General features: G+C 36.3%; 1 pseudogene; it reads right to left on the reverse strand.

Moving 5' to 3' along the window:
* Positions 1 to 16,824: 16,824 nt before the first annotated feature.
* On the reverse strand, positions 16,825 to 18,311 carry LOC138070515 (transcriptional adapter 2-beta pseudogene; annotated as a pseudogene).
* Positions 18,312 to 19,176: the final 865 nt, after the last annotated feature.

Genomic DNA, 19,176 nt, shown 5'->3' on the forward strand with positions numbered 1-19,176 from the left:
AAATTAGCAAATTTATGAAAGAAACACAGTTGTGTATTTTTCAGTGGTTTGAAAAATAAATTTCTATTACACTTGTTTTTCTGTTCAAATAGATGTAAAGAACTAAAGACAAGAAATAGCCAGTTAAATTTGAAGCATATCTTCATTAATAAAAGCATTTTTTGCTCAGAAACCAAAAGTTCTAATATAAGGCTGAAGCATTGTTCTGAAAAGCTGGTATATAAATACCAGCATGTGATGTGAGGTTTCTCCTTTTGCATTTTTTTCCTATGCAAATCTGTTCTTGATTGGTATGTTGACAGAACCCAGAGGTGAAGGTTAATACTAGAGTCAAATCTCACTATAATTGGGTTTCTCTTCCTTGAATAGTCTTTTGCAGAAAAGTGATGAAAAACATTCCATGGGATTATTACAGACTTACCACGATTTCAGGGCAATCTCTGTAGGTCTGATTTATCAGATCCAGAAATGGAAGTTGAATATAGCATCTCTAATTAGTGTAGGTGGGGCAGTAGTAGAGAATCTGCCTGCCGACTTAGAAGACACAAGAGACATGGGTTCAGTCCTTGGGTTGGGAAGATCCTCTGGAGTAGGAAATGGCAACCACTCCAGTATCTTTCATGGAAAATTCCATGGACAGAGGATGCTGGTGGGTTATAGTCCACGGGTAAAGATTCAGACACGACTGAGCAACTCAACACATACACACAGATTTAGATAACTGCTCACATTTAATTATTAAAAAGGTATTTTATTTGAAATGGCGCATTTTAAATCTGATATTCCTCTAACACATATCTGATTCTTAATGTTCAGATTTTTGTAGAAAAATTACATTAAAACAGAAATATGCACTATCAATGTGTAGCTTGATAAATTTTTCAAAAATTTAGTGTGAATCCAGGATAAAACACAGATAATTCCATATACCTAAAATGCTGCCTTCATGTTTCCCTTTCAGTCTAGCTGCATCCATGTAACAACATAACTTCTGTAAACATTGAATAAATGTCTCTTTTTGAAGTTTATACAAATTTTATGTCATAAGAATTCTTTTGATCAACATTATGTTTCTGACTTTTTAATATTTTGTATCTAATTATGACTAGTATATTGTATTCAAGGATGGTATTCTTTGGTATGAATATAACACAGTTTATCCTCTTAATGAGTCTTTATATAGTATCTCACTATAGTATTTAACATATGTTTGTTTTAGATATTGCAGTTATTTTTATTGTTGTTGTTGAATACATATGTGCATATTTGTTGAATATATATTTAAGGATGAAAGAAATGTCTGATTTGTAGAACATGTACATTCAGTTATAGTTGGTAGGGCTAAATCAACAATTTTCAATAATAGCCAAATCAGTTAACAGTCTCACATTAGTAAGTGAGAGTTCTGGTTATTTCATATGGTCATCATCATTTAATACTAGTATTTTTCCTCTTTTTCTTTTTAGGCAAATTTGCAAATGTGTAAATATATCAATTTTTTGCCTTTATTTCTTGTTTTTTTTTAAGTAAAAATTATACAAAATCCACATTTAATAATCATTCAATAATTTGCTATGAAAACTTTTTATGTGTGTGTGTATTTATATATATCTCTGTTTATAAAAATAATAAATATCATAAAATTATATTTAATGCTTTAAAATGATTCTACACACCATTAACAATTTCAAGCTTATTCCAACCTTCTTGTTTCATTAAATAAGACTTAGAAAGGTGTTGAAATGAATGGTTTTCAGTTTTGATTTGTTTCGGTTTCTTTTCACTAATTCACAGGAATCTTTGAGCAAGTAGTTAAGGACTCATTGGACAGGGAGGCCTGGCATGCTGCGGTTCATGAGGTTGCAAAGAATCAGACACGACTGAGCGTTGATCAAGGAATACCAGTTTTGCTCACCTCAAGTTTTGTTTGTATGTTTGTTTGTTTTGATTTATCTGTGGCATATAAACAACAGTGAACAGATTATGAGTCTTCCTGTGTTTGAAAACAGTCTTTCTTGAGTCTTCATCAGAATCAGTTTTCTAATCTTACAAGGTGCACTTGAATCTTAAAATTCATGAGCCAGGTTTTACTTTCATTAAATTTTCCTTTTTTGATCCCTTGCCATATTGATGTTTCACAGAAGTAAAAAAAAAATGTTTAAAATCTTTGGGGAAAAAAAAAAAAAAAACAACAACTGATTTTTCTTTAAGTTCACAACATTGATTATTTCTATTTTAATCATAAATTCTACATGTGGTCTTATAAAAAATTGTAATCATTACTTTTTCCCTATTTGTTTTTCATTAACATATGTTAGAAAACATTAAAAAATTATGAAATATAAATATCTTAAGTAATCATACAATATTTTCCCTCATGGCAATTCCTAAGCTTATGTAGAAATTTTAGAGATTTTAGGCAGTTATTTTTATATTACATGTAGAATTTTATATATTCCCAGAGGTCTTAGGGCATAACATTTTACCTTATAACATTAGATGCAGATCCAATAAAGTCTTCAGACTTGAAAAAACTATTAAACAGTAATAATAGCCTGAATTGCAGTTTTCATGGTGCCTACTATAGGCACCATGAAAACGCAAAATTTATTATAATTGACTTAAAGTAAAATTGCAGATTACCACAGATATACATGGTTACAGTTATATACTTATAACATTTAAAAACTTTGCTTCAGGCTCAAGATTTACAGTTTATAAGGAAAACACACTTGCCGATAATTTTCTGCTTGCAAACCCTCATAAAAATATAGAATATAATTACTTCTGATACAATTTTTAAATTACTTGATAAAGTTTTATTCATCTAACAAGAGTTTTGGAAATCTTCACAAAGTATTTATTTATCTATTTATTTGACAACCACATTAACAAACAATAAGTAAATGATTTTATCCCAGTATCTCATCTATAAAATGATAAACTCCTTTGGAATATAAAACATTCACAATCATTTTTTTAGTGAAAAACTAAGATTAAATTAGATCAAAAGTATTTTACTAATTTATATATTTTTAAACTGTGTATTAAATGTGTATTACTATATGAGTCTTTTAATAACAGTGATGAGAGCTATAATATGCTTTTGAAAATTTTCCTGAAATATAGTTGATTTCCACTGTATGTTCATGAGTGATTGGATTTAGGTCATATCTGAATGGTCTATTGGTTTTCTCCACTTTCTTCAATTTAAGTCTGAATTTTGCAATAAGGAGTTCATGATCTAAGCCATAGCTTCCAGTCTTGTTTTTTCTGACTGTATAGAACTTCTCCATCTTCAGCCACAAAGAATATAATTAATCTCTCTTTTTTTTTTTTTTTTTTGACCATCTAGTGATGTCCATGTGTAGAGTAGTTTCTTATGTTCTTGGAAAATGATGTTTTCTATGACCAGTGTGTTCTCTTGACAAAACTCTGTCAGCCTTTGCCCTGCTTCAATTTGTACTCCAAGGCCAAACTTGCCTGTTACTTCAGGTATCTCTTGACTTCCTGCTTTTGCATTCTAGTCCCCAGTGATGAAAAGGAAATTGTGTGTGTGTGTGTGTATTAGTTCTGGAAGATCTTGTAGGTCTTTATAGAACCATTCAACTTTAGCTTCTTTGGCATTAGTGGTTGGGGATAGACTTGGATTACTGTGATAGTGAATGCTTTTGCCTTGGAATTTCAATTTGCCTTGGAAACAAACAGAGATCATTCTGTCGTTTTTGAGACTGCATCCAAGTACTGCATTTTGGACTCCTCTGCTGACTATGATGGCTACTTCATTTCTTCTAAGGGATTCTTGCCCGCAGTAGTAAATATAATGGTCATTTGAATTAAATTCACTCATTCTAGTCCATTTTAGTTCACTTATCTGTAAAATGTTGATGTTCTCTCTTACCATCTCCTGTTTGACTCACTTCCAATTCATGAACTTAAATTCTAGGTTCTTATGCAATATTATTCTTTACAGCATTGGACTTTACTTTCATCACCAGTTGCAGCCACAACTGGGAATGTTTTACCTTTGGGTCCAACTCTTCATTCTTTCTGGAGTAATTTCTCCACTCTTCTCCAGTAAAATACTGGGCACCTTCTGACCTGGGGAGTTCATCTTTCAATGTCATATATTTTTGCCTTTTCATACTGTTCATGGGGTTCTCAAGGCAAGAATACTGAAGTGGTTTGCCATTCCCTTCTCCAGTGGACCACGTTCTGTCAGAACTCTCCACCATGATCTGTCCATCTTGGGAGATCCAACCAGCCCATCCTAAAGGAAATCAGTCCTGAATATTCATTAGACTGATGCTGAAGGACTGATTCTGAAGCTGAAACTCCAATGCTTTGGTCACCTGATGTGAAGAACTGACTCATTTGAAAAAAACCCTGATGCTGGGAAAGATTGAAGGCATGAGGAGAAGGGGACAACAGAGGATGAGATGGTTGGATGGCATCACTGACTCAATGGACATGAGTTTGAGTAAACTCTGGAAGTTAATGATGAACAGGGAAGCCTGGCATCCATGGGGTCGCAAAGAGTTGGACATGACTGAGTGACTAAACTGAACTCCACTGATACTGATACTGGTGATATACCCACATAGCTCCCAATGATCTCCTGGGATTCCAGCCCTTGTGTCCCCCCTGATAGTGGGTGGACCTAGTGACGTGCTTCTATTAAATAGAACAGAATTAAATATATGAAATATAATGAAATATCACTTCTGTGATTAAGATACAAAAGAATATGATTTCCATCTTGCTGCACTCTTTCTATCTCCTTTTTGGCTCATACATTTTAATGAAGCAACCTGCTATGTTGCAGAAGCCCACATAATAAGGAATTCAGAAAAACCTTGACTATAGCACCCAAGAATCTGAATCTACCAATAAAATTTGAGTAAGCTTGGAAGCACATCTTTCCTCAGTCAAGCTTTGAGATGACTAGCAACTCAGCCAACATTTTGACTGAAGCTTCTGTGAAACCCTGAGAATAATTCCTAATTCTAAGAAACCATGACTTAATAATGGTGATTGTGTTTAAATCTGGGTTGTAGTTTGTTATACAGCAACAGACAACCAATACAAATGCTTTCAAAACTTAACATTTCATGGAAATTCCCTGCTGTCCAGCCAGTTAAAATACCCTTAAACTGTCCAGCCCAGGACAGTTAGGCTCTGTGATTCCACTGCAGGGGTCATGGTTTTGATGCCTTGTTAGGGAACTAAGATCCTATATGCTGCACAGTGTGGGGGGAAAAAAAAAGAGAGAGAGAGAGAAAGTAAGAAAGAAAGAAATTTAATTTTTCAAATATTTAACAGAAAATTTAGGGATGTATGATCACAGATGGCTCCAATGTTATTAACATAATCAGGACCTTTTCTGTAACTGACTAATAGATTATCTTTTGAATATTATAACTTTTATCTAAGATTCAGGTTATTCATTAATTACATCACCAAATGCACATAATGTCTTTCAGTGTTCACTGTTTTGTGTTTTTATGTCTGCCATACTTTCCTCATTTTAAGTTTGTAATTACATTTATTTTGTGTAATCAAGTGACTCTTTCAAGAAGAATGAATGGAAATACAAATATTAATATTTTTGGCTGTTGTTCACACACAATGATCAAAGCCAAAACCTCATGGTTTTCATGCATTTTACAAAACTGTATGAAAATATTGGGTATATGTGTCTTCTAAAAATAATATTAATGGATCCCTTCAGGTTCTCTCAAATATGAAGGATCTAAGAAAGACTAAGAAAACTAAGGAATCAGAGCAAGAAGTATTTCACAAAGTTTATGAGAACTATGGCACAATATAGGGAAGATTATTTATAACATACAAACTAAAGGCCCATATTTTGAATATCATTATAGATTTCGTTATTCGTGTGTTCAAAAACGTATATATGGTGCCTAGTGTGTACACTATGCTAGATAACTGAGATACTTGGTATTCTAAAACAAACCCTAATTCTACTTATTGTGCTTACTCGTTTTATCCTAATTCTCCCTTTACAGATCTTAGTCTGTTATAGGTTAGACATGTTATTATCCCAAATGTTTTATATTAATATAGAATATAGTAAATGTGAGAAGTGTTGTAAGAAGAATTCAAATCACAATGGGCACACCTGGGAAGGGCAGCTAATGCAAACTTCCACAAGAAAGCCAATCCTTAGATAATCCCCAGAAGATGAGAAGGTAGACCATAGAGTGGAATAAGAAAGGTGGATTGTTTTAGTACAAGAAATGGCAAATGCAAAGATGATAGAGAATAAGTTAAAACCTCAGAACTCAAAGACTTAGTGTGATGGGGGCACAGAATGCATGGTGGAAGAAATTTAAAATGACACAGAACTGACAGACAAAACATTATGAAGGGTTTACCTGTTTGTTAGTCCAAATTTGTTTATATTAGGTTACTAAAAAAACAATAAAATTTGAAAATTTGTAGCTTCCAATTGAAATAAGCCCCCTCGTATTTCTTTGAACTAGAAACAGGGCAATGAGCTGAAAAAAATACACACTAGTTTATATTATGGTATTTGATTGATTTATTAAACAATTATTTATATAATATTTTTCTTGGAACATGATCATAAGACTTGTTTTATCAAAATTCTATCTTTTACATTTGTCATTAATAAATATATTTGAATTTTATATAAAAATAAAAGCAGTTGCTCCTGAAAATATGGTAATATATAACTTAAATCCTGCATAAATGGAAAATACCCTTAAACTGAAATTTTCCAACAATTTAAACTAAAGTACTCCTGAGAGATTCAAGGTATGAAGTAGCTTTTAAGAATGTTGAGGCTTCAATTCTTAAATATATGACTTTATTTATAATCATAAAACAGTAATTGCTCTTTATTGTTTGTTTTGAAATTTGTTCCTTCCATAAATAAATAAATCACCAGTTACCTCAGTGTTACCATTGACCAATCCAATTACTGTATAATATTTACACTCTCTTTGCTTCATTAATTATGTGCAAAACCTTTATTCTAACATTCCTGAGAGTTTAATTTGCCCTCAAATCACAGCATTTCAATTTATCTTCTTCATTTTGAGTTTCAGGCTTTTAAATATTGAATATAATATTGCAGAATATCTCACTGCTTTAGGAAAATTACATTCCTTGTCTCTTCTTGTTCAAAGCCTTTGTGCCACAAATTGTTAAGCATCCTTTCAGTGCAAAGATACGGAAGACATCAAAGCATTTTAAAAGAGTAAATCAATGATTGGATAAATAAATTAGTATTGTTTGAGGAGTATAGCTGTCAGTTACATTGAACACTGATATTCAGAATTATATAAACAAGAGTCACCAAAATAAGACCATATTATAAAAGTGTTAGCCATTCAGTCATGTCCGACTCTTTGCGACCCCGCAGACTGCAGTCTGCCAGACTCTTTAGTCCATGAAATTCTCCAGGCAAAAATACTGGAATGGGTAGACATTCACTTTGATAACTTTACCACATATCAGTAACTGACCTTTCACCTGGAAGACATGGATGTGGGTTTTTGTCAAATTATGAGTGGCTGACACATTCTTTCAAGTGAACACAGAAAACAGTGACTCCTATCCCCATCACAACTGCAATAATTTGGCATCAATCCACCTTGGATCACAACAAACTGTGGAATATTCTTAGAGATATGGGAATACCAGACTATCTTACCTGTTTCCTGAGAAATCTATATGCAGGTCAAGAAGCAACAGTTAGAACCTTACATGGAACAACAGACTGGTTCAAAATTAGGAAAGGAGTACATTAAGACTGTATATTGTCATCCTGCTTATTTAACTTATATGCAGAAAACATCATGAAAAAAGCAGGGCTGGATAAATCACAATGTTAAATCAAGATTGCCAGGAGAAATATCAACAACCTCAGATATGCAGATGATACCCCTCTAATGGCAGGAAGTGAAGAGGAACTAAAAACCCTCTTGATGATGGTGAAAAATGAGAATGAATGAAAATCTGGCTTAAAACTCATCATCCAAAAAACTAAGATCATGGCATCTGGGCCCATCACTTCATAGCAAATAGGTGAAGAAAAAATGGAAATGGTGACAAAATTTATTTCCCTGGGCTCCAAAATCACTGTGGACAGTGACTGCAACTGTGAAATTCAAAGATACTTGCTCTTTAGAAGGAAAGCTATGACAAACCTAGACAGCATATTTAGAAGCAGAGACAACATTTTGTTGACAAATGCTCATACAGTCAAAGCTGTTTTTCCAGTAGTCAGGTACAGAGGTGAGAATAGTACCATAAAGAAGGCTGAGTGCCAAAGAATGGATGCTTTCAAATTGTGGTGCTCTAGAAGATACTGGAGAGTCCCTTGGACTGCAAGGAGATGAAATCAGTCAATCCTAAAGGAAATCTTCCCTGAATATTCATTGGAAGGACTGATGCTGAAACTGAAGCTCCAAAACTTTGGCCACTTGATGTGAAGGGCCAGCTCATTGGAAAAGACCCTGATGCTGGGAAAGATTGAGGGCAGGAGAAAGGGCAAGAGAGGATGAGATGGTTAGATAGCATGACCAACTCTGGACATCAATCTGAACAAACTCTGGGAGATAGTGAAGGACAGGGAAGCCTGATATGCTACAGTCTATAGGGTTGCATATTTGGATGGGACTTAGGGACTGCACAAAAATAACAGACATCCATGAACAAAAGTGTCTGCATGGGAGGAACTTGAGAACCAGAAGATTGTTAAACTTCAGTGCAGTCCATGGCCAAAGAGCCATTTTTAGAAGTCAAGCTGACACCCAATGGCCATGATCTCAACTATGTACCTGGAAACAGTTCTGTAACCTGAGAACTCAGCTACAGCCCCACCAGCTCTGGTTCTGTCACCAGCACTGTATGCCAAGGGACCTGAGAGGAGTTCGGCCCATCTGCGAATCAGGTGACTGGGATACAGACCTCCAGTCTCAGCAGTGTTTGGGATGTGATCCTCAGTGAGATGTCAGAGTTCTACTTTTCAGCTCTAATTTTGGGCAGGTGGGAGGAGTCCCTTTTTTCTCTAGTGTAGTTCCCGTCTTTCTGTACCTAGAAAAACTTTTCTCTCCAATTTGATGATTTACTCCCAGACTTTTGTGTGCTTCAGCTGTAATCTATTGAAGTTCTCTAGCTTTATGGAATTTCTTTGCCACTACTGACTCAGTGAAAGCCTTGAATTACTATCTGGTTTCCTCCTTTCTTCCACTGTTCTGCCTTAACAGGACACCACTCTACTAATCTCTTTAAGACACCTGTAAGGGCTTCCCTGATAGCTCAGTTGGTAAAGAATCTGTCTGCAATGCAGGAGACCTGGGTTCTAGCCCTTGGTTGGGAAGATCTTCTGGAGAAGGGAAAGGCTGCCCACTCCACTACTCTACCCTAAAGATTCCATGGACTGTATAGTCCATGGGGTTGGTTGCAAAGAGTCAGACACAACTGTGACTTTCACTTTCAATTGTCTGCTTGCATCCCTTTTGCCAGGAGCCAGCACGGGAGATCCCACCCATGACAAGGTCATGCAGAAGAGATCTGATAAGCAAGGCTTCAGGACTCAAGGGACCCCCAGGACCAGCTTAAGCATCTACCCCCAAACCAGAATCTGTCTGTCTTACTATTTTGTGACTTTCACCAACTCCTCTGACATTAACAAGGGGCTATCCCCAACCACCTTTCTCTGGAGAAAATCAACTTAGGGCTCTAGCTAATAAGTCTCCTGGACATGAGAGGAATATTTCAAATCAAACCCCCTCTGTTAACATTCTAGCTTGCTTGGCAGGTTTATCCAGACTTTTGCAGCTATGCATATGATTGTTCACAGCCTCCCAACTGTGAAAGGCACAAGAAGCCTAAAACATAGAGCCTTTTAAAGAGTTAAAAGTTATTAGAGTAGTGCTGGTGTAGGATTTCATTATTGGACCAATGCTTGTTGCTAAGTTCCCATATTTCTTATCCACTGTGCACCTGGGAGTGCATTAGTTAACATAGTTGGAATGTAAGAAAAACAAGTGTAGCTTTGAAATTAACCACATCAGACCTTTGAGCTATCTGGTTCTTTCTTTCTTGTAACTCACTGCACCTTTGCTCCATGAGAAATGTAACTCTGTTTAGTATTTTCTGAGGCTGACATAGATTAGAAATATAAAGAAAAAACATTTCAAGGGAAAATAAGTTTCTGGTTGAGCAGCCTTTATCAAAAGAGGGTCATAAGATGTTTACAGGCCTCCAAGGCCAGAAGATAATGTACACAACATTGTTTATGGGAAAGGTATGCATAAAAAATCCTGGTTTCGATAAAGACAAAACAGATGTAATGTTTGGGCTGACTCTTTATGACTTTGCATCTTTCATTTCCCTCTATGTACAAGTTAAGGTATAAAAGCTTCCCTGAAAAATAAAGTGACGGACCAGGATCAGTTCCATGAAAGCCTGGTTCCCCCATGTTTTGCTTTCTTTCTTTCTTTCTCTCCTCTATTTTCTTATCTGCTACATTCTTTCTTTATCTCTCTCTCTAAATCATTTTCCTCGCCAACGCCATTTCTCCTTCGGGTTCCCCTGGATCCTGCGGGGGCTGGACCCCGGCACCCTTTGCCCTTTGCCATGTGAAGATACAATGAAAACTCTACAACTTGGAGTAAGGCCCTCTTTTAAACATGCTGGCACCTTGATTTTGGACTTCCAACCTCCAGAACTCTGAGAAATAACTTTCTGTCACTTAAGGCATTTTATTATAGCAGCACTAAAGGACTAAGATAATCCAATATCCTGTGGGTACATTTTCTCAGGTCTTTTTTCCCTTTACCCGGCTTTTGTGCCCTTAGTAAATGGCACATGAGAAGGAATCAGCAAGTGGATTCAAATCATATCTGTGAGGTGCCACTGGTTTTGAAACCAACATGTTCACTCATATGTCACATTAAAAATCTGCTGAAACTTAAGGCATTTTTTCTCATCCTTCTGTATGGTGTATTTACCTTTCCTCATCTCATATCACCAAGCATAGAAATTATTTAAGTGCTCATCTATTTTTGAAATATAGCTTTTCCAGATTTATTCCATTATCAGATTTCTGAAGGGTCCCTAATACTATGAATTTGCAGCCTATTCGGATTTTTCCCTGGTCTCTTGAGACTTTCTACTTCCTGACCAGAAGTATAATTCAATTTGTTTTCAACATTTGAGTGTCCTTATATGTTAGGTATATTTTAGCAAGAAACATAAGGAGTACCCTCTTTTTAAATCTGTGATGATTTTTCTTTTTAATGATTTATGCCTAAATACTAACTTCACTTCATACTCCTGAATTTTGAATTCTTATCCTCCCTTGTCCTCTCCCTTATTTTGAAAGATATTTTTGTGTCCTAAGTTGCATGCATAATTATGTAATTTTTAGAACAAGATAATCTGATAACTGACTAAATAATAAGTAATTGAATAACCTGTTTGATTTTTTATAAAGTGATTTTTTTTGGCATATTGATCACAAAGGGCATATATACATGTACTTCTGACCTGTATCTTCTGCAAGAGGTATGTGTATTCATTAGTGTAGAAGAAATAGAATCACTGTCAAAAACTCCACTGGATTATTTAGTTTTAGTTCCAAAGAGTTATTTGTTCATTGTAAATAACTCTCTTCTCACCCTCCAAACAATGCAGGTGTTATAGTGAAGGTTTTGCTTTAGAATGACTTGAAACAATATTAATATATTGTTTTTGTATTGCTGTTGAGAACAATTAGCAATGATTTAGTGTCTTATCTGCAGAATATAATCCTATATTTCATAAATCAGTCTGACATAGATCTTATTGGACTGAATTAAGTTTGGTGTTCATTTCTAGAGGTTCTTGTGGAGAACCTGTTTCTTTGCCTTTTCCAGCTTTTAGAGGCCATACCATTTCTTGGTCCATGCTCTCATCCTCCATCATCAAAGTCAGCAAATGAAGGTTAAGTTTTTCTCAGATGACATCACTCTAAACTCTCAACTGCTTCTGTCCCATTTTTCACAACCATCCTGATGATCTAGGATAATCTTTTTATTTTAAGGTCAGCTTTTTAAGCAACCTTAATTGTACTTCCTTTTCAATGAATCTTTACCTGTTCATAGATTCCAGGGGTTAGGATATAGATATCTTTGGAGGCCAATCATTCTACCTTCCACAATCTACCTTCTTTTTTTTTTTTTAATTTCACATTTTATTAGTAGACAGATGGGAAGAAAAAGACAAAAATAAATCACTAAAGAGGAAGTTGAACACAAAATACATCAAAATAACCTTTTCTCATAAATTGATCTGAAGAAAAAAACATCTAAAATTTCATTTAAGAAAACTATTAAAGTCAGGTGTGGCCTGCTATTTTTAGAACAGTTGAAAATTGCATCTGAATCTTTGTAAATGTAAACCTTTTCTAAAATCAGGAATGAGAGCAGGGGGATGAAGCATCGATTTTCAGTGGAGAACTACACATTTTCCCCTTCAGTCACATCCTGCTTCCAGACCTGGACTACAGTCACATTCTGGCTCCAGCTCTTAGCATTTGTCCACAGTATTATACCTTTAAAAGCTTCAATTCCTTATTTGCAAAGTAGTAATAATCTTTCAAGTTGTGCTTATTTGGTGTTAGAAAATAATGCAGTGATATATGTAAAGTGTTTAGGGTAGAACAAATAAGAAATAGTAAATAAATGTTAGTTACACTATTGATAATGAGTACAACTAAAGACACAGGGAATCTATCCTTAAATATATACATATTTTTACCTATTCCTCTTGCAATTTGGTGATTCACTATAAATAGTGTAAAGGTACATGAAGAATGCTTACATATAATTTAAAAAACTATGTCATTAACATCATTTTTATAATTGAGCATTGCAGAAAAAATTGATAATCAAAAAACATGAGATTGTTTAACAATATTTCTATTACTGCAACCTAAACAGCAATAAACAGGCCCACAGAAAGCTCATCACTGTCCAGACAGACCCTTTGGACATTTCAAGGATCCAATACCACCCTGGCATCAGCCATGGAAGCAGATGCTATTTGCAGCTGTTTCCTATGACAGTCACCTAACGTGGCAGGGAAAAAAAAAAAAAAAACCTACGTTTTTAACACAAGCTGCTCAAATATTCAAGAACATATTTGGCTTGTCAAGGCACTTTTAAAAAATACTGTAAAAGATGAGATTTATGGGAAATACAAATTGTAAGCTACCAAGAAATATATTTCCAGAATTTACCTGTGAATAAATATATTGTGTATGATTTCTAATCAATTGCTGTTACTAAGTTTGAAGGACAATATTTTTAAGCAAAAGGAATAGGGAAAGGAAATAATTGTTCATTCATTTTAAAACTTATTCTAGTATTATTGACCAAATTTACCATATATTGTATACTTGAAATTTTGTTTCATAAGATATATAGATTAATATAGTTCCATCTATTTATTTCCTTTTTTTTTTTTTTTTTACCTGTAACAACCTTGTTAACTTACCTCCAATCCCATTGGAATTTTTAAGTAAACTCAATGATATGATTGCTTCTCAAGCAGACTGAGAAAATCCTGACAGTCTAATTTTCCAAGGGGTCCTGGAAGTGATTTTATCAATCATAAACAGCAGAAGCAAATCTGCAATAGTAATTTTAAAGTGTTCACACAGTCCACATATTCTATATGCAAAAATAGCTGAAAGGAATCTTAATGTCAGGGTATTATAACACTAAAAATTAGGAGCATAACTGTACATGCAGAGCAAGAATTTTAAAGTTGATTTAAACATAATTTTATACAATAGTTATAGAGAGGATATAGTAGAGTTTGTCATATGACATTTCTTGATAAATAAGAAATTATTCTCCCTTTAATTCGAAAGAGCGCATTCCTACAAGATATCCCAAGCCTACACGGTGTGTCAGGATGTAACTTTCTTGTGATGTTCTATTCGTATATTATGCTTATAGAAAACAGTCTTGGCATCTGGTGCTTTATTCAATATCCTTTTAATCATCACTGTCTAAGATGGTTATTGCTGTCAATATGATTTGCAATAATGATGCCTTGTGATTATGTTTAGCTCTAGAAATTGTATCCAGATGTCAGTTTGCCTGGACATGGAATCAGTTTGCATGGACATTTTAGTCTAAGGATATTCTGAGCTTTTGTGGACATAGTAAAGCCATCATTGCTGTTCAAATAGAAAATGGTTAGATCTCTAGACAGAAAATGAGAGATAGCATGCAACTTCCAATGGAAAATGTTTAAAAGTATCATTTACAACAAACTGGTTGCTCACAAATCTTCCTGTTTAACTTTTTACCCAAAGTGTGGGATTACATTCTGCAGAGTGCAAGGATGTCCCTAAGAAAATGGACATTAATTAGGAAACTAAACATATAGATTAACATATAAGCAAGGCTCTCTCTCTCTTTTTTTTTTTTTTGGTTCTCAACCTATTTAATGTGTAAAAGAGAAATATGAGTAGTAGGCAGAGTTTTGGTTTGAATACATTCTCAGAATGCTGGCCATCCAGACCAGTATTCTGAATAGATTGATTATTTTCTGTGACCCAGAGAGTTTCAGTTTTGAAAAGACCTAATCCCACGGGATTTTGGTGACTAATTTATCATGAGAATTAAATACAAAAATTTAAAGGCTCCAAGCTAACAGCAGGGGAAGAACTAGTGTAACAGTAATAGCTCGGGTTGATGGGACAAGAAGCAACCAATTATAAAATCACATTTCCTTTGTAACTAAGTGTTCATAGTTTAACATAAATTATACATTCATTGTGGTGTTTAAAAACAGTCAAGCCTAAATATATTCATACTGTCAAAAAGATACACATACTGAAAACCTGCTTAAACACAAAAATTTTAGCCAGGACCATGAACATTTAGAAGTTTTTGCTTCTCAAGCTTAATGAAAGCCTGGGAATCATTTCATTAAAAAATAAGACTAAATGTAAAATCTCACCAAATTAGGAATCCAATGTAGAAAATCGATGATACCAGAGTAGCTAAAGCTAGCAGTTCTCAAATTTTAGACTAGTTACCTGGAAGGCTCATAGAAACACAGCTCCACGGCCCTACCCCTAGAGGACTGAACAGGGCCTGAGTCCCTGAAGTTCTAGCAGGTTCCCAGGAGGTGCTGGTACTGCTGGTCCAGGACCCCAAGTGAGAAACACTGGCTAGAACATCTGTAAAAACATAGCACTGTCTCTATCTCTGCTCAGCACAGTGTCCACACACTGTCAGCCATGGTTATTCTGCAGGAGACAGCATGAAGGGGGTATTCAGGAGGGACACCACTGCCTGCTACTTCATGGTCAGAGAGAAATTCTGGGTTTTTTCTCAGGTCACATGGAGCACTGCTTTGCCAGCATGTGATGAGGTTTACAACTAAATCCATATACAATACACTTGAAGTGTTTATTTAATGCTGAAAATTGACTTTAGGGGACAGAAGAATGTAAATAGAAAGAAAAAGGCACCTTAATTAAGTCATCCTTGGAAATGATGAGGTTTTGTTGTTGTTGTTTTTTCCTTTCTTTCAAATAACTTCATTGTAATGTAACTTCAAACATTCTGGGAGGTAAACAGTCTTGGTAGCTACAAGGGAGGAGAGAATGCTGGAGTCTGGCCATTCTACTGTCTCTACTGCAGGGTCTTAGACACAAAAGCCCCAAGCAGCTGGAAAACAAAGATTCAAGTTCCAGTAGAAAGATACAGTGCATGTCCACAAAAAGCACCCCTGAAACCATTTTTAAACAGAGTTGGGCAGAGCCACCCCTGAGTCTGATTCAAGACAGTGACCCAGTGAAGCAGTGCCCAGGCTTAGAGGCCTAGTCAAGTGCCTGATGCCACCCAAGTAAGACACATAGCCAGTCTCAGTGAAAGAGGTACTTGCTACGGGGGTGAAAACCCTGGAGGGATCTAGTACCAGGACTCAAAACTTTCAGCCATGAGTTTCCTAAAATGAGTTCTTCCAGATACAATGCACACAAGCTCTAAGAGCAGCAAAAGAACCCCGAGTAGAAGAAGCTTAATGTTCTGGCAGTCTATGTTGGTCCTTGCATCCCCAGAGACCCAGGGGAGCCTGCTGAGGGCTGCTGCTCCTCCCATGGTAAGCTCCCCAGCAGTCAGTTTAGGAGTTACAAGCTCAAACTCTGTCAATTCCAGTGGTTACCGGGAATCTCAGTTTAGCCAAATTGCACAACACCAGATTCCTCCTTGCAAGTCCCTGTGGATGCCCACCCTGTCCTTTCCTGGCCTTTCTTTCACCTACCCTGCCCAGCCCCCACCTAAAGTGCCACATGCCAGGCTGTGCCAGGCATTGTGGGTGGCTATGGGCAGGTGGCAGAGTTCAGGTCACAGAGTGAGGCTGGTAGCACTGCAGGGAAACATTTGCCCCCACCCACAGCACAACAGTCATGAACCAATGGAAACAAAGTCACAAATAAACATGAATTTCCAAATTTCATCATAATAGTCTCCAAATTGAACACTTAAAGGCAATTGTCATTTTAAAGTACTAGGTTTAAGACTAAGTTAAAATATACATGTATCTGTCTCCTCCTTGAGTGACATAAGATTGTTACTGTTGCTTCTTCAGAGAACCATATAAAGAATTTAAATCCTAAGGGAAAAAATTAATAAACTCAATTTGTTAAAAATGAGCAATAATGGAGGAAAAAAGTGTTTCCTCTCCACCCCTCTTCCTACACCCCATGCCATTTTGGCTCACAAGATTTACAGCATCATTCCAGCTTTCACAGCTACAGCTTTAGGAAGGATCCCTGGATATTCTTTCCATGGAGAAGTTTAAAAACCTTTTCTTGAGGACTTTGTCCAGGTAGCCCAGAAGCTGGCTCTTAGAGGGGATGTCTGCCACTTATGGAGGTGGTTCTTGAAGATGATGGTCTTCAGGGTCATGCAGCACACAGGGATCAAGTTCAGTGAGCTGGAGAGCACCTTCTCATCATCCAGTAGGAGCTTGAAGCTGGGCAGGTTCTGGATGGCAGTGATCTTGCCATCCTAGCCATCCTCCTTACCTCACTTTGTGCCTGCCTCAATCTTTTTTCCTCTTCTTGCACTCGTGCTGGGCCACCTCATGCTTAGCCAACTCCTCCATCTTGGTGATGCCTTTGTGCCGGTTCCACTGCAGCTGCAAAATCTTGGTGCACAGCATCTTCTTTTTGTGCATGTTATGGAACAGGTTGTCAAATTCCTCACAGGAAATGAACTGTGTGAGTGGCTGCAGCTTCAATCACAACTTCTTCTCCTCCCTGGTGACCTTGTGCTTAGCCTCCTTCTCCTTGTCCTTGCCTAGGAAGACAGGCACCAAGCTGTAGTCACCTGTGATTTTCTTGCACTGCTGCCACTCCTTGAGCGTCTGCAGGCATATGTCCGTAAGTGTGAGCTTCAGCTCTATCTCCACATCATGGTAGTCTTAGTTGAGAGCCAGCTGATAAACATCTCAGTGTCCTGGTCATACTTCTCTATCTTATAGGTGTCCCACAGGGGCAGGTAGTCCAGCTGTTGCTGCTCAGCCAATACTTCCTGGGGAATCTGGAAAACTTCAATGTGAGCAGCCATATCCTCCCAGTTTCCAAAGCTAAACTGCTCAGTGGCATCCAGCAGCAACTGTCCTTGTGGCCACCAGCTGATAGTGTTACCGCGTCCAAGCTTGTTCTTCAGGCTGCATGACAGGCCAATGAATTGGAGATGAGGTGTTGAGGCAAGGTGTTATTTGGTGATTTGGCTCACCAAGAAGATGGCAGACTAATGTCTCAAAATAACTATCTTCTTCTGGATACTAGGTTCTTTTATGGATCAGAGATGGGAGAAGAAGGGGAAACAAAGTACAAAAGCCATTAATCTTGCAAATTTCTCCTAGAATGGCAAGTCTCAAGCAGTAGATGTGTTAATTTCTTCCTTCTTGCCATCCACAGGTGGGCAGGATCATGAACAAAGGCACTTTAGCTTAACAGTCAGGCAGAGATGCTGAATTCTCTGAGGCAGGCCATTATGTATGATTATAATAACCAAAGCTACAAAAAGACATGTCAAAGAAACACTTCCAAAATGGAATCAGAATTGGCTTTTCCTTGTAACAGTAGCCATGATAGCGGCAGTGGTGGCTGATCTCCGTACCAGCTGAGAAGCACTCAGAGCACACAGCTCAATGCGCTTGCAGTTGATACAGCAGAAGTGCAGTGGGCTCACCTCCACCAGGCAGTACACACAGTACTTCTTATCCAGTTCCACCATCTTCCTCCACCTGCCTCCTTGGCCCCCGCCACTGCCACCCTTTCTGCATTTTATGAAATTGGGGATACAAAGGTATTCTCACGCAAAATAGAATCCAAATTTTATTGTTTTAAACATATAAACCCATAGATATTGTTCAGTTGCTAAGCCGTGTTCCACTCCTTGCAAACCCATGGACTGCAGCACACCAAGCTTCTCTGTCCTTCACTGTCTCCTGAAGTTTGCTCAAACTCTTGTCCATTTACCTCAATCAAAATTTATCTGAATCTCTTAATTAGAAAATAGTAAGCTAAATAAATTGTCCCATGTTTAATGTGGATTGATATGCTTTATAAATATAGTCTTCCTCTTCTTCCCTCTCTTGGAATTGTATACATATTTTTGACACAACTGAACTTTATTATAAAAGATGCATAATCATATAGGGTCCTAAAGTCTTACTTTATCATTTACTTATTTATATTATCTTTTATTTTGGAAACAAAATATAAAATCTGAGATTAAAATAATTACTTCAGAAAGAAAACAATGTTGTATTGTAAAGAATATCTTAATTCTGCTTTGTGTCAAGATATGAACATCATATATGAATGGAGCACAAATAACAATGCAAAAGTATACCCTGCTGAAAGTATAATTAGACCTATAATTCAACGCACATGTATTCTAATTGTTTTCCTTTAACAAATGAATCACTCCTTTTTTCCTAAAGTTGGATTGGTTAACGTTTTCATTATAGTTAAATACATATAAGATTTTCTGTTTATATAAGGAATATTTTATAATAACTATACTTTTTCAAAATAACTTTAAAAAAGAAGACTTAGATGCTCACTTTACATGTATGTTACTTTTCCCTAATATA

The sequence above is a fragment of the Capricornis sumatraensis genome, chromosome 23 (assembly GCF_032405125.1).
Source record: "Capricornis sumatraensis isolate serow.1 chromosome 23, serow.2, whole genome shotgun sequence".
NCBI lineage: Eukaryota > Metazoa > Chordata > Mammalia > Artiodactyla > Bovidae > Capricornis > Capricornis sumatraensis.